At 34.1% G+C, this 15,996-nt stretch overlaps 1 non-coding gene across 1 annotated transcript; it reads left to right on the forward strand.

Moving 5' to 3' along the window:
* Window positions 1-6,497: 6,497 nt before the first annotated feature.
* On the forward strand, window positions 6,498-6,604 carry LOC120577233 (small nucleolar RNA R71). The gene has a single exon (XR_005643308.1). It is a non-coding gene; the product is annotated as a small nucleolar RNA R71 (small nucleolar RNA).
* Window positions 6,605-15,996: the final 9,392 nt, after the last annotated feature.

Consider the following 15,996-nt stretch of genomic DNA (forward strand, 5'->3'; position numbering starts at 1 on the left):
AAATCAAATAGCATATATATTCCTAAATCAAATAACATTTATATTTCTAAATCAAATAACATGTATTTATTTCTAAATAAATACCAACATATAACATATCAAAATATTACTCATCAACATAAATCATATAAATCATACAAATCATATAAGTATATTCTAAACTCATTAAAAATAATCAAATAATTAGAGAGGGCGTTACAGTATAAACCGTCCTTAGACCCTAGATAATGACTAAGATGAATTCTGGAATCGAAATTGGGCTTTAAACCATGAGAGTAGATGAATTTTCGTAAAAACTGCACTTCTGTCCGAGCCTATATTCATCGCTCGCCCTCGCGAATGATGATTCTCGCCTCGCGAGGGATGAAGTTCATCGCTCGCCACGCGAGCCTTTTTCCCTCGCCTCACGAGTTGCACGTCGCAGCTCGCCACAGCGAACAACTGAACTCGCCATAGCGAGCAGGACCAGAGAGCATGTAAGATTTCGTAATTTTGACTTTTGAGTTGAACCTTAGATGTTTTTGAGTGCCTGAAGATGTTTATTAAAGATTAAATGATAACTTAGAAAGAGATTGAACCTGGTTAAACCTGGAACAACCTTTGTTGGGAGTCTGGCTTGTACTCGCCATGACGAGCAGATGCTCTCGCCTCGCGAGCACTTTCAGAACTGAGTGCAAGTGAAGATATTGCGATAATTTGATTAGAGATGGACCCTTGGGTAGGATTGAGACCTATATAAGAAGTTAACTGCAATCTGTGAAGCTGTTATGAGATGTTAGTGTTGAATATGATGTGATATAATGATTAATTGCATTACTTGAATTATGAATGAATGATTGAGATGCTTGCTTTTATTTGATATCGTTACATGATGTCATAAAGTTGTTGTAATCTGCCTATGCTGCTATTGTTGCTTAACCAAGTTTGATGAGTCGGTATAAGGTGATCAAGATGATGTTGAACCTCCAAAATATTGGATAAATAAGAGATGATGATTATGATGTTTAAGAGATCGAGTCCATGCATTAGCATACATTTGTTGGGGGTTCATGCCCTAGAGATTTGTACTCAACATGATAGAGCTTTAGCTCAAATTAGCGATGGGGGCTTATGCCCTTGAAGTATATTAATACTCAAATAACGATGGGGGCTCATGCCCTGAATTGGTACCACATGCATATAAGAGGTCTAAGTTGCATAGTCGCATAGTCGAGTCAATGACGAAAGATGTTAAGATGCTATGAGATTTATGATGCTTTAATGAAGTGATTACATGATATATTGTTATCTATGATGCTATGATGCTCCAATGACATAAGCCTAATCAAACCAAGCCTTGTACCCTAATCTTATGTAACCCTAGTTTCTAATCTAAATTTACCGTTTTAATATGAATTAACCGTTATCAAACTGTACAAGCGAAAGTGGAGGGTTTGATAATTGGTAATCCATCATCTCAAATATCAATTCATAAAACGAAAGTGGAGTTTTGATATTCGAACAAGTGAATTTAGACAAGAATTGTGAAACATGAAAATAGTCTAGCAAACCTAGGGACATATAAAGTTTCAAACTTCAAGGATTCTAATAGCAATCAACCATGAAAATAGGCATGGTTGCTAGAGGAACACACTCACTGGGACCGAAAGGAGATGTGATAGGCTAAAGAGAAACTTGTCCTTAGAAATTAGGTCTAACATGAGGTTTTAGGTTTAATGGTTTGGTTTATGAAAGATTTGTCGCCATGACGGACCAATAATCCCAAGGCTCTCCTTTATTATTTTTTTCAACCGTTAAAAACCCCAACTTTTCAAATTGAACTCTCTCTAATCATCAATTAGATTTAATTGAGTTAAACAACTCCCTGTCAAAACGATACTCTCTTTTTACTACTTCGATAGAACTGTGCACTTGCGGTTTTATCCCATCAAGTTTTTGGCGCCGTTGCCAGGGAGTTAACTAATTTGATTAACTTTTTCTTCGTGATTAGAAGTATTGCAAAACCTCAACGGAGGTGAAATTAATATCCTCTTTGGTCTATGATTGACTTTTATTCAAATTGAGCAAGAAGCAAAGATTAATCCAATATTTATTGTTAAGATAGGTGGAAGGTGACGCGTAATACAAACATTGCCGTTTAAGTGCAAATCTATTCTCACCTTTTGCAACATTCATATCTTCTATAATCACTGCCTCAACCTTTCCCCAGTGAGATTCAAAATCTTCTCCCTATTTTAGGATTTGAATATGGAGGGCTGAAAGTTTTCTAACTTCATTTGACAAATCTTTGTATTGGAACCATTGAAAGTCACATGACATCGCAAATATTGTGGGTTCAAGAAAAAATTGCAAGTCGTAAATAGAGGCAGGAAAAACACCATGGACTAGATGAGGCACCACAGTTCTTAACCCTACACTTGATTTTTTTGATTTGAAACCTTCCCAAACCCAAGAAAACAACCGTAACCCACGCACCAAAGGTAATCTCATAGAAATCACGTAGAACAGCCCAACCTCTCGTGAAAAAAATGTTTCCATTGATTCTCTCAATTCTACAATCAAATTCGTTGTGGTTCTTATCAACCAAAACAGTGTATCTGTTAATCTGGTCTCCAAAGTGAGCCAAAACTATGGGGTATCATCATAGCACCCTGCAAATGTCAGTTTACATCCTCGTTAGAACATCCATAAAACATTCACATCAGGAAATTAAAATAGCAACACATTTAAACCCACACAATCAACTTCGTAATCTATCTTGTACGTCCAATACTTCAAACGAAGTTTGTTAATCGTCTTGTTAATCTCTGTGGAAGGGTTTCTGATCAAAGGTCCTACAAATTATAAAGCAATATTTCATGTCAGAAATTGTAACGATACAAAAATAAAAAACAACCGAAATTAAGATGGTAGAAATAGAAAGATCCATACCAGTGTGGCAATGGTAGGAGAGCAGTGCGGTGAGAGGGCGATCGACCATGGTTGAAATAGGGAAGTAAAGTTTAGGTTTTGTTAAGATTTTATTCAGAAAATGCAAGTGAATCTGGTGATGTAAACACACACATATATACCGCAGGAATTGGCATGGAAAAAGGGTGGAGTTTCAATATGCATGGGGACCAGAAATGGCATGTTGGAAAAACAAAAGGGATTTTAGAATTGAAACTGGCACAGGTTAACAAATAGGGTGAGTAATAGCTTTAGTAAGAAAGATTAGGGTTCGAGGCTTGGTTTGATAGGGATTAGGTCATTATACTCATCGAACAATCCCAAGACAAAGAAGTCTATTCACTCATGTTCATTGTAGACATAGAAGACAAGAAGAATAGGAACATAAAATTAAATCAAGGATGAACTTTTATTCAAAGAAACAATTGTCACTTATTAACTTCCAACTACAGGGGATAGTTCAATAAGTTTGCTAGCTGCTCTATTTATAGTCTACCACTACTTAAGCCCCAAGAAATACATCAATAAGGAGGTGAAGCAAGAGGCTTTTCAATCTCTCATATGGCTTTCTCACTTTTTGGTTTATCACTCTCTTCTCCCTCAATTGTTGTGGTTTTCACAACGGGGTCCTCTAAGTGTTTACCGTCCCTAAGGATAATACCATTTATATGGGCTTTGGGGTTGGCTTCAGTTTGACCTGGGAAGACTCCCGGGGTTTGAGAGGAAGCAGCCACCTGTTGGGATACTTTGGAGATTTGAGTTTCAAGCATCTTAGTATGAGTAGCAATGGAGTCTACCTTGGATGTGAGTTTGACGAGAGAGTCATTCAGATATCCAGTATGATTCTTAAGCTCTTGGAGCTGCTTGGATTGATTCATAACATAACTTTCCATTAAAAGTTCCAAGCTAGATTTCTGAAGGATCTCTGGTTGTTTCCATAACTGGGTGGTGCTGTTTGTCCATAGGAATTTTGAGGAGTTTTGTAAAAATTTTGATTTTGCCTCGTTACTTGGTTTTATTGAGCATAAGTCATTTACTAAACACTTTAAATAGCACTACCTAGTTGGCAATCAACGTAAGTATGGCTAAATACACCACAGACTTCACAAGGAGAAAAAACAGGAGCAGGTGTAACAACACTAGTATTCATTTTGTCAAATTTTTAAGTGAGTGCGCCAACCTTAGCAGCTAGATGATCAAGGGTAGAAATTTCTTACATACCCGCCTCTTTTTTAGAGGGTGAAGAAGCAGTGATGGCTCTCTCATTAGTCCATTGATAGTGGTTTTGGGTCATCTCCTCGATCAAGGCATATGTTGCTGTATAGTTCTTGTTCATTAAAGCCACCTACAACTGCATCAATAGTCATTTTTGTAACGCCCACTTTCGTTTAATCGTTATTTAATTGAGTTTAGGCAATTATATTATAATTATATAGTATATGCATGATTTTGTTATGTTTTGGTGATTCACGATGAATTTAGTGATTTGATTGATGACGTGATAAGTTATGAGTTTTGGACGATTTGATTATGATATGAGATTTATTTTATTGTTAAATAGAATAAAGATTTGAAAATAATATAAAATATTTAGTTGAGGGCTGTTTTGATATTTTAGATAGTTTTGGGGGAGAAAGTGAGATAAGATAAGTTATTAGAAAGAGGTATAAATAGGAGAAGACCTAATATTTTAGAAACTCATTGTACGTGAAAACTTTTGGAAAAAGGGAGAAAAGCTTAGAAGGGAGAAGAGCATAGAGAGGGCTGCGATTTCTTCATAACCAGGTAAGGGTGAGACTAATAACTCATTATTGTTAATTGAATGTGATTCTGATGATTAGTTAACAAGAATTAGGAGTGAATTGGAGAAAACGAAAACTAGGTCAAAACCTTAGAATTGATGATCAAACGGTGAGAATTGGTTTAATTGATGTAGAAAGTGTTCCTAGACCTTAGATAATGTTTAGGACGAACTTTGGAATCAAAAACAAGCTTAGAACCATGTGAAACGTCGAGTTTTTGTGAATTTAGGAAGTCTGGCCGTAGCGACATTCATCGCTCGCCACGGCGAGCTATGAATCTCGCCTCGCGAGGGATGAACATTCATCGCTCGCCTCGCGAACCCTGTTTCCTCGCCTCGCGAGTTGTGCAATGCAGCTCGCCATAGCGAGCGACCTTACTCGCCATAGCGAGCTAAGGCAGAGTGCATGTTAGATTTTGTGTTTCGACCTTTTTAGTTGGACCTTGAATGCCTTAGTGTGCCTGAACATACCTAGTAATGATTAGGAATGAATGTAGGGCAAGTTTAGACCCAGAACAACTTTAGTTTGGGAATTGTTTAGTACTCGCCATGGCGAGCAAGAACCCTCGCCTCGCGAGCACCTCCAGCCTTGAGTGTTGTGAGTGTTCGTGCGATTTGTGTCGCACGTTTTGATCAAGAGCGAACCCCCTTATGATAATAAGACCTAATGATGACGTTAAATGCAGTCTGTAAGCTGTTGAAGATATGTTGATATTGATTGAGTATGATTAAGGTATTGTATATTTATGTAAGATATGGAAGTTTAATTATGAAATAATTGATGTGCTATTGATATAATGATATCATCCTGTTATGTGACTTGATTATGCTGCTGCTGTTATTTAACTAAGTGCATTGTATGTATTTATATATGATGAAATGATGACGTTTAGCTCCAAGTTGTTGGATGCATGTTGATTACGATGTTTTGTTCATAAGAGTCCATGCATAGCATCTCATTGAGCTTAGTCCTCACCACGTTTATTAGGAGCTTTGTCCTCCGCACGATTATTAGGAGCTTTGTCCTCCGCACGATTAAAGTATATTAATACTTATGATGACGATTGGTACCACATGCATATAAGGAGTCTAAGAGCATTGTCACATTGTCATGTCCATAATGCTATGTTGTTGATGACGGTTGAATAAGTGAATACGTGATATTGTTGAATATATGAATACGTGATACTTGTTATTTGAATATGCAAAGTTATCCAAGAATGATTATGATGTTAATGTTAATTATGATCCGAATTACTTTGATTAGCATTATTTTGTTATGAAATCTCACCCCTTCTGCTTGAAAATGTTGCCCTTCGTATGGGTAACTTGCAGGTGATCGTGCTTAGTGTGCAGTTGCTTCTGTGAGTGGCCTTGCCTCCTTGTGTCGTCTAGGTCGCTCTGATACGTAACGGGATGGGGTTTATGTTTATGCATGCTTCGTTCTCTTACGTGACTAATATGTTATTTTTATAATGTTATGGATTATGATTATGAACTTTTGATGGGGCCTGCGTGCCAAAACGTTTTATGAATTATGATTATGATTTTCCGCTACAATGTTTAAGATATTGGTTAAATTATTATTTAACTGTTTTGGATTATGTTTTATGTGATATCCCGTTGTTTATGATGCTTACTCTGATAAATGTTTTTAAGAATTTTTATGTTGGGAAAACGGGGTGTTACAATTTTCGTGGTATACGATAGACCATTATAAAAAGTGTTGACAGTAAGCCACTTCTCTAAACCATGATGGGGACAAAATCGAATCATTTCTTTGAAACGCTCCCAAGCATCGGAAAGAGACTCCCCATATTTCTAAGTGAATCGTGTAATTTGATTCCTCAATTTAGCAGTTTTAGAAGGGGAAAGAATCGGGCAAGGAATGCTTGCCTCATTTGGTCCCATGAAGTGATAGAACCAACTTCCAATAAATGAAACCAAGCACTAGCTCTATCCCTTAAGGAAAAAGGAAATAGGTTACGGCCTCTTGGTCAGACTTCAAGGTTCCATTGATTCTTGAAATAGTTGAAATATGCAGATTCAGATCCTCAGTGGGTGATCCGGAAAATTGGTTTTGCTGCACTAAGTTAAGAAGTGCAGGGTTGATTTCAAAATTATTACCCTCAACAGTTGAGTACACAATAATAGCATGTGGCTCTTCTGTAGAAGGGGTTGAATACTCTTTAAGAGTGCGTTCCTCAGCCATAGCGTTATTATTTCGTGCTTCCCTTCTTCTCATATGTAAGAACCTTTCGATCTTGGGAACGAATTCACCTAGACTTTTGCTACTTGGCATAAAAGAATAAGAACCCATGAAGTTAATGGTAAACTGAAAGAAAGAAAAAGAAGAAGAAAAAGAAAGAAAAATGAAAAGAAAATTCTAACCGGTATTAAAAATTTATTCAAATTGCCTAACTCCCCGGCAGCGGCACCAAAAAATTGAGGGGGTAAATCCGCAAGTGCACGGTTTACCGATGAATTAATAAAAAGATATCGTTCCGACAGGGAGTTATGAATTCAATTAACTCGTAAAAATGATTAGAAGAGGATTCAAAATTAAAGTGGGGATTTTGTTTTAAGAAAATAACAATAATAATAAAAGCATCTTGGGAGTATTGGTTCGTCATGGTGACAAATAAGAAAACACATCATGAAACATCATCAAAAGAGCATAACTGGACAACATACAATCAATAAAACTTTCACAAACTATTCATGGAATAATGCCATACAAAACATCATGAGTAGACTCAACGAGAAAGAATACATAAAACACAATTAACCACATAAATTATCATCATCATTTAATAATAATGAGTAAGCACTCAACAATTAAAATAAGAGTAAATTACCTCCCCTCCCCTCAAAGATACTTGAATTACACTCCCCTCCCCTCTTATTCAAAACTTATTTGAATTTTTTTCACTCCCCTCCTCTAGGAGAAGCTTGAATTACATTCCCCTCCCCTCTTATGTTAAAATCTACTTTTTATTCCCTTAATATTAATTTTTATTTTATTTTTAATAATCTAACGCACTTAAAAAAAAATAGTATTGTGGGTATAATTTAATATCATAAAAATTGAATACATATTTTTCGCTATTTTTTATTCACAATTTCATTAACATGTAGTTTTAAACACTATTAAAATATAAACAACCAAAACAAAAATTAAAATATGTGAAAAATTACTAAAGACAATTTAAAAGTTAATTTTATACTCTAAATTATAAAATCAGTAGCAAAATGTTTAAATTTAATTATCATTGACAATTAAATTATAAAGAAATGAATTATTATTTTTAAATGGTGGTTTAATATTGAAATATATCATAAAAATATTTATTTATATTTAAATAGATTAAAGTGTAGTACATATTCAATTGTTAAGGGAGAATGTTCTAATTCAAGCATCTTATAAGGGAAGGGATTATAAATTTTATTTTTCAAGGGAGGGGAGTGTATATTTTAACATAAGAGGGGAGGAGAATGTAATTCAAGCATCTTTGAGGGGAGAGGAGTTTAATTTACACATAAAATAAAGACAAATATTCATTTATGACCCACAACTCATCTAATCATCGTTTAGTAATTACAAGTAAGCATTCAACAATTAAAACAAAGACAAGTATTCAATTATGATTCAAAACTCATCAATAAAATACAAACATATATGCAATGCTCCTAAACTCCACCAACTCATCAATAAAACACAAACATGGAGGCAGTTGTAATGCCCTGGTCGTTATTTATTTATTTCTGATTTATTTAGAGTCTTTTATATGATTTTAAATAATTATTGTTGATTATGTGGTGTGTTATATTTTATTAAATGATTTATTTTTAGTATTTATTAGAATAATGTGAGAAATAGAATTATTTGGAGTTTTGGGGGGTTAAATTATAATTAATAGAATTAAGTGGGAGTTAAGAGAGATAATTGGGGAGTTAAGAAAAGGGGAGAAGTCAAAAAACTGTTTTTACGTACAAACAGAGCTTTTGGGAGAAAAAGGGAGAAGAGCCAAGTGGAGGACCGGAGAGATTGTAGAATGTTGTTCGTCTGAATTAAGGTAAGGGTGAGACTATCTCTCAATAATAATGGTTATGTGATTCTGATTCTGGGTTTAGCATAGTTCTAGTAGCAATTGGGAATTTGGGTTTTAGATTTTAATTCTTGAATTTTGGATTGAAAGAGTGTAGAAACCTTGTAATTAATGTTAGAATATGTTCAGGTTGTATACAAAAAATTATTACACATCTGTAATCGGTTTTGGGGAGTGAAATTGAGAAAATTGGGATTTTTGGGAAAAACCTACATTCTGCCCGTACAGGCCTTCATCGCTCGCCTCCGTGAGTAGCTTGCCTCGCCTCGCGAGTGAGCAATCTTCATAGCTCGCCTCGCGAGCAAAACCACTCGCCATGTCGAGTAAGTGAGTGAGAGAACATGATTTTCAAATTGTTGTTATAAGGTGTAAATTGGATAGTTTTGAGTGCCTGTATGTTTTTAGAGAGGACTGGACAATTTTTAGATTAAAAAGATGAATAGGGAGCTTAAAAATGAAGATTTAGTGAGAAAAATATCAAAACTCCCGAGAGCACTCTTTTTCTCGTTCGCCTCGTACTCGCCATGGCGAGTAACCCATTTTTGGAGTTCGCCATAGCGAGTAGATGTACTCGCGAGGCGAGTAGCCCCGTACCTGAAGCTGTTTGCTATGATTTTGAATAGAGTTGATTGAACTTGGTGTAAGACCATGATTATAATTAATTATGTTATTTTACTGGAGCTGTTGAATTAAGAATTGATGAATTATTGATGGTTGTTATGTATATTTATATTAAATAAATTATACATGTTGTTGAATTTAATTTCAAAGATTGAAGTATTGTTGAGGTGTAAGTCATATTCACATGTATGCATTGTTGAGTAGTGGTTGTCGTTGTTTATGCAGTCGGTATATATGCATTGTTGAGTTGTATGTAGATATACACAAGTGGAGTTCATTGCATAATCATAATTTGGTGAGGGCTCATGCCCTGGAACGCCTTGTCGTTCAATTGGTGAGGGCTCATGCCCTGTGAATGCTAGTTCATTCAAATTGCTGAGGGATGCCCTGTGAATGCTTTAACCATTCAAATCGGTGAGGGCTCATGCCCTGGAATGCCTTGTCATTCAAACGCGTTAAAATGGTACATCATGCATGTGCATTGTCGCATTTTGTTGTTGAGTCGTAGTAGAGTTGTCATGTCATTGCATAAGTCGTTGTTGTTGGTTGAAATTGCCAAATGTTGATGATGTTGTTGATTATGAAATATATATGTATAATGAAGTATTGAAGTTATTTTAGGGTGTTAGATTCAATTGATGAATTATATATCTATTATTGTTGTTTGTGAATCTCACCTCTTATGCTTGAAAATGTTGCCCTTCGTATGGGTAACTTGCAGTAATCCAGAATAGTAGAAGTGGTGGTTCAAGTGTCTAGGGCTCTGATACGTAACGGGATGTGATATAGTTGTTATAATTTCATTCCTTATTATCAAATTTTGAAACATGTTGTTGGAGCCTTTATTGTTGTTTTGAAACAAATGTTGATGACTATTTATGTTGAGGTCTTTGTGCCAGAATTTATTATTCGGAGAATTTATTGTTGGATGTTGATGTTAAGTGATTGAAAAATATTTCGCTGCAAAGTATTGATTTAACTTTTAAAGTTGATTTTAATAAATAGTATTTTATTCTATTTAAGAAATTTTGAAAAGCAGTGTGACATTCCCGTTCGTTGTTGAACTCTGATTATTTTATTTAATATTTAATTGTTGGGATAACGGGGTGTTACAACAGTGCTCCTAAATTCTACCAATTCATCAATAAAATACAAACATGAATGCAATGTCCCTAAACTCGACATGTGGTACCAAACCTACACATCATTCTTGGATATCAGAGGTATGTTACTGAATTTATCCAACTCATCTTTAAATATTTGGATATCAGAGGTATGTTACTTAATTTATCCAACTCATTGTTAAATACACATCTTCAATTAGACTAGACAATGAATGCATGAATGCTACATAATTACTCATAAATACACATCATTATCAATTCATCGTTGCACAACGTTAAATAGTTCAACATTACACATCGTTAAATATCTCATCATTGCAAATCATCGAATATCTAATCATTACTCATAATTTAATATATCATCAATTTAATTCATCATCTAAAACACATGTCGCTATTCACTTCGTTTAACACTTCATTAATACATATCGTTAAACACATGAATAAACACATCATCAACACATCATCAGACACATTATTAAACACATCGTCAACACATCATTAACACATCAATAAAAACATCATCGAAACATCATTATACACATCGTTATCAGATCATTATACACATCGTTAACACATCATTAACATATCATTAGACACATCATTAACACATCGTTATAACAAATCATCAGCACATCATCTTACACATCTCAGTGGCGTAATAATAATACACATCATTTTTATCTATATAAATATGATCGGATAGAATAATTATTGGGGGTTGCTAACTTACTCGCACCACTTGCTTTTGTACAATAACCCAAATCATTCACTTCAAACTAGTTTAAATTAAAAGGTAATAATGTAATCTACATATTTAAAACACAACTTTTGTTTGGGTGTTTGTTGTCCTTTTTTTTTTTTTTAACTTTGCACTTTTTTTTTCTTTTCACGAAATGCTTTTGCACGCTTAATTTTTTCAATCAAGAGATAACAGATTCTACATTTTCTTTCGTCAAAAAGATTACGTTATATCAACGACTTAACTTTTCTAAATTATTATCTTATTAAGATTTATTTGTATGTAGTATAACATGGTTATTGTATATGTGGGTGACAACTTAATTATGTTAACCACATTCTAGTGTTTTCGTAAAAAAAAAATTCTAGTGTCTTTGTTTTTGTAAAAACAGATTAAATGTTTTTATTGTATAAAAAAAATTAGAGTGTGTCAATACACAACAAATACTTTGGAAACATATTTTTTTGTTTAATTTACAAATTTATCCCTTACTGTGTCCAGACTAAAAACATAACTTAAATAGATAGAGTTTGGTTTTTATTAAAAATAAGCTGGAGTAAGTTGGCAACCACCATAATTACTAACATATATTTTTTTTTTTAAAGAAACTAACATTTATGATTAAAGAAAAATCAATTTAACATTTTTTTTTGTAGAAAATAACCTTTTGAATAATCAATTCAATAAAAAATGGTTGCTATCAGGAGAGCCACAATATCCAATTACTACATGCGTCCTTAATTACAAGAACTTTTTGAAATAAATTTTTTTCTTTTTTAGAAGACCCCTTTAGTATATCTAGCTACATTAATTATTTAGTTACCAACATACTCTTATTTATTTTGCATCTTTTGTTTCAATAAATACTATGTTGAAAACATAAACTAACTATTTTTCTCTTAAGGACAAAATTGTAAAAACAATAGTAATTATATACAAATTTAATACTACAATCAACTTTTTTAATTTCGGTAATTTTGACAAAAAAACTCTTAGGATCCGTTTAGTGCAGATAATGATAACATAATTATATCCTACTAAATCTGTTGTTTGATGCTTTCCCGAAAAAGAATAAAATAAACTTATTACTTATTGCTTACAATCGGTGGATTTATATTGAATTGAATTTATCACATCCATAAAAATCCAACATATAAAATGAATTTTAGAATCCTAGAAATTGAATTCATATGCTTACAATCGGTGGATTTATATTGAATTGAATTTATTTAGGCTTACTATTAATATTTTATTCTCTGTAATTGAAAAACTCTATTCAATCTATTGGCTTTATTGCATAGAGTTTTTGCTTTATGTATTGTTTTTCTTCTGTGATTAAAGAACTGGAAAATTGAAAATCCTGACCAGATCCATAAATAATAGTAAAATTTTTTGATGCAATAAGATAATGGGTATTTCGTTTTAGCAAGAATAAAGCAGTATCCATGGGAGGGTACTATACGTAGGAGAATATAACCAGGTGAGAAACGAAGAAGACAAGACAATAGTTGAGGAGGGAGTCACTTAGTAAAATCTTATCATGTCTGCACCAAATACATGATAACATTTGATAGCATCAATATCTATCATGTCATTATCCTATCTTATTCTTATCTAACTCCTTATATTTAGGGACGGGATAGTAATAGAAGTAAATAAATGATCACATTAATATGACTTTTTTTTTTTTTACGAAACTACATTAATATGACTTAAAAGACAAGTTAACTATCGTACATTTGAAAGAGACACGACACTACACCCCACGTGAAACCCATGAAGTCCTTTAACTCTTCAACTTTGTTAGAATCAACCAAAGTTTCAGTCCATAATACTATAAAATTATTGTCTTAGTATTTCCAACTTACGCCTTTCTCAGAATTGATGCCTTATTGAAATAGACTATACCGTCCTTAACTTTTTGTCCAGGGGATTCAAATCTCACACCTGAATCAGACTCTATCATCATCACGGTTCAAATAGACTATACAGTCTCTATGAACTGTCGCATAACCCTCGCACCTGAATCAGACTCTATCATCATTACGGTTAAAGAAATTTTCACCTATTCCCCCTGTCCATTACCGGCTACTTGTCCGCTAGCATTTTTTATATAACCGTACTTTTTCTTAATTGCAGCATTAAAATAGTTTCCAAAATTAGCTCCTAAAGCATTAACTCCAACCGGTGTTTGATTTTGACGTTGATATTTTACCTTGGTGAATATTCTAAGAAAAAGAAGAAGAAAAAAAAGAGAAAAAGACTAACTTTCATAATTTTCTTAGTTTCGTGTAAAAAAAATACATTTACTAAGAAGAAGAAAGCTTCGATGATCGCTAAAGGCTTCCGGTGCGGCGGCGAAGCGTCTTCTGCGGTGGAATGAAAAGTGTCTGCAGGCACGTTAGCACTCCGACGATCAAGTCGGTAATGGAGTCTGCATGACTCCTATGACGACACGAGGATTCAACTCACATCAGCGGTTACTCCTGGATATCTGCACGTTACCCACGAGGATTCAAGTCGGTCATTCTTTTAAATGAGTATGCATGGACTCAACAACCTGTACAACTTGGACAACATCAACAACTTAAGACTCCAATACTTTGGAAAGACATCTTACATCTTAGACCGACTAATGCAGCTTAATCAATAGACAACAGCAACATAGGCAACACAATAACATATCCAGATATAACAATATCAAATGATAATCAACATCAACTTAAACATCTTATATAATTCACATAATGCATATACAACTATATCACATTACTTATAACATCAAATCATTTATATCAGATTCATAGAACATCATCAGTACTATAATCAACTTCCATTCCTACCCCAAGAATCAACTCATAACATCTCGTGCGACAAAGATCGCATAAACCCTAAAAAAGGTAGTCTGTCTCTAAGGAGCTCGAGAGGCGAGGGACATTACTCGCTATGGCGAGTTCAGGAAAGTGGATGTTCGCCTTGGCGAGTAAGCTGCTCGCCTTGGCGAACAAGAAACTGGGTGCTCTCGGGAACTTGACATTTTTCACCCAAAAATTCCATTTTTAACTTCCCCATGTTCAATTTCAATCTAAAAACTTGCCTAATCATTCTTATACATATTCAGGCACTCAAAATCATCTAAAGCTCGACTTAAGGAGTTAAATCACAAAATCAGGTTGACTCACTGATCAACTCGCTATGGCGAGTGAGCTGCTCGCTATGGCGAGCTATAAAGTGCAGCTCGTGAGGCGAAGGGAAATTGCTCGCGAGGCAAGCGATGAACTTTGTAACGCCCTCTCTAATTATTTGAACTTTGTATGATTTATATGATTTATTTTGATGAGTGATATTTTGATATGTTATATGTTGGTATTTATTAGTATAATATACATATTATTTGATTTAGAAATATAATATATGTTATTTGATTTAGAAATACATATGTTATTTGATTTAGAAATATATATATGTCATTTGTTATAGAAATGTATATTATTTGTTATAGAAATATATATGATTTGTTATAGAAATACATATGACCTGTTATAGAAATATATATAATTTGTTGTAGAAATATATGTTATTTAGTGTAGAAATATATATATGTTATAGAGATATATATGTTGTTTGTTTATATGATTATATGATTATTAGGTAGCTTATTATATTGTTTAATAAAATAAGATTTGAAAATAAAATAAAATATTTAGTTAAGGGTTGTTTCGTGAATTTAGAGAGTTTAGTGGTGTAAGTGGAATAAGAGAAAAAAATAAGTAGGTTAGGAATTTTATAAATAGGAAAGACCTAGTTTAGAAAAAACATAACGTACGACTGTTTTTGGAGAAAAGGGAGAAAAAGCAATAGAAGGGAGAAGACAAGAGAGAGCTGCGATTTTCACATTCTAAGGTAAGGGTGAGACTAACTTTGCAATTCTATTAAGTATGTGAATCAATGGTTAGATTTAACATAATGTAGGATGAGTTTTTGAGGAATTGAAAAGTAGGTTAAAATTGTAGAATTAATGAATAAACGGTGGAAATTTGTTAAAAAGATGTAGAAATTGTCCTTAGACCTTAGATAATGATTAAGATGAATTCTGAAATTGAGGTTAGGCTTAAAACCATGAGAGTTGATGATTTTTAGGCAAAACTGCATTCTGTCCGTAGCGACATTCATCGCTCGCCTCCCGAGCTATGATCCTCGCCACGGCGAGTGATGAACTTCATCGCTCGCCTCGCGAGCAAACCTTACCCGCCTCGCGAGTTGCACGTTGCAGCTCGCCATAGCGAGCAGTTGAACTTGCCTCGCGAGCTTGACCAGATAGCATGCAAGATTTCGTGATTTTGACTTTTGAGTTGAACCTTAGATGCCTTTGAGTACCTTTAGGTGTCTACTAAAGATTAGAGGATGAATTAATTGAACCTGGAACAACCTTAGTTGGGAATCTGGCTTGTACTCGCCATGGCGAGCAGATGCTCTCGCCTCGCGAGCACTTCCAGAACTGAGTGCATTTGAGGATTTTGAGACCTGAGTTGCTTGGATTGATTAGGAGAGGAACCTTAGGTACTAATGAGACCTATTTAAGATGTTAACTGAGAACTGTGAAACTATCGTGAAATGTTAAGTGATTATAATGTGATATAATGTTGGCTT

The sequence above is a fragment of the Medicago truncatula genome, chromosome 7 (assembly GCF_003473485.1).
Source record: "Medicago truncatula cultivar Jemalong A17 chromosome 7, MtrunA17r5.0-ANR, whole genome shotgun sequence".
In the NCBI taxonomy this organism is placed as follows: domain Eukaryota; kingdom Viridiplantae; phylum Streptophyta; class Magnoliopsida; order Fabales; family Fabaceae; genus Medicago; species Medicago truncatula.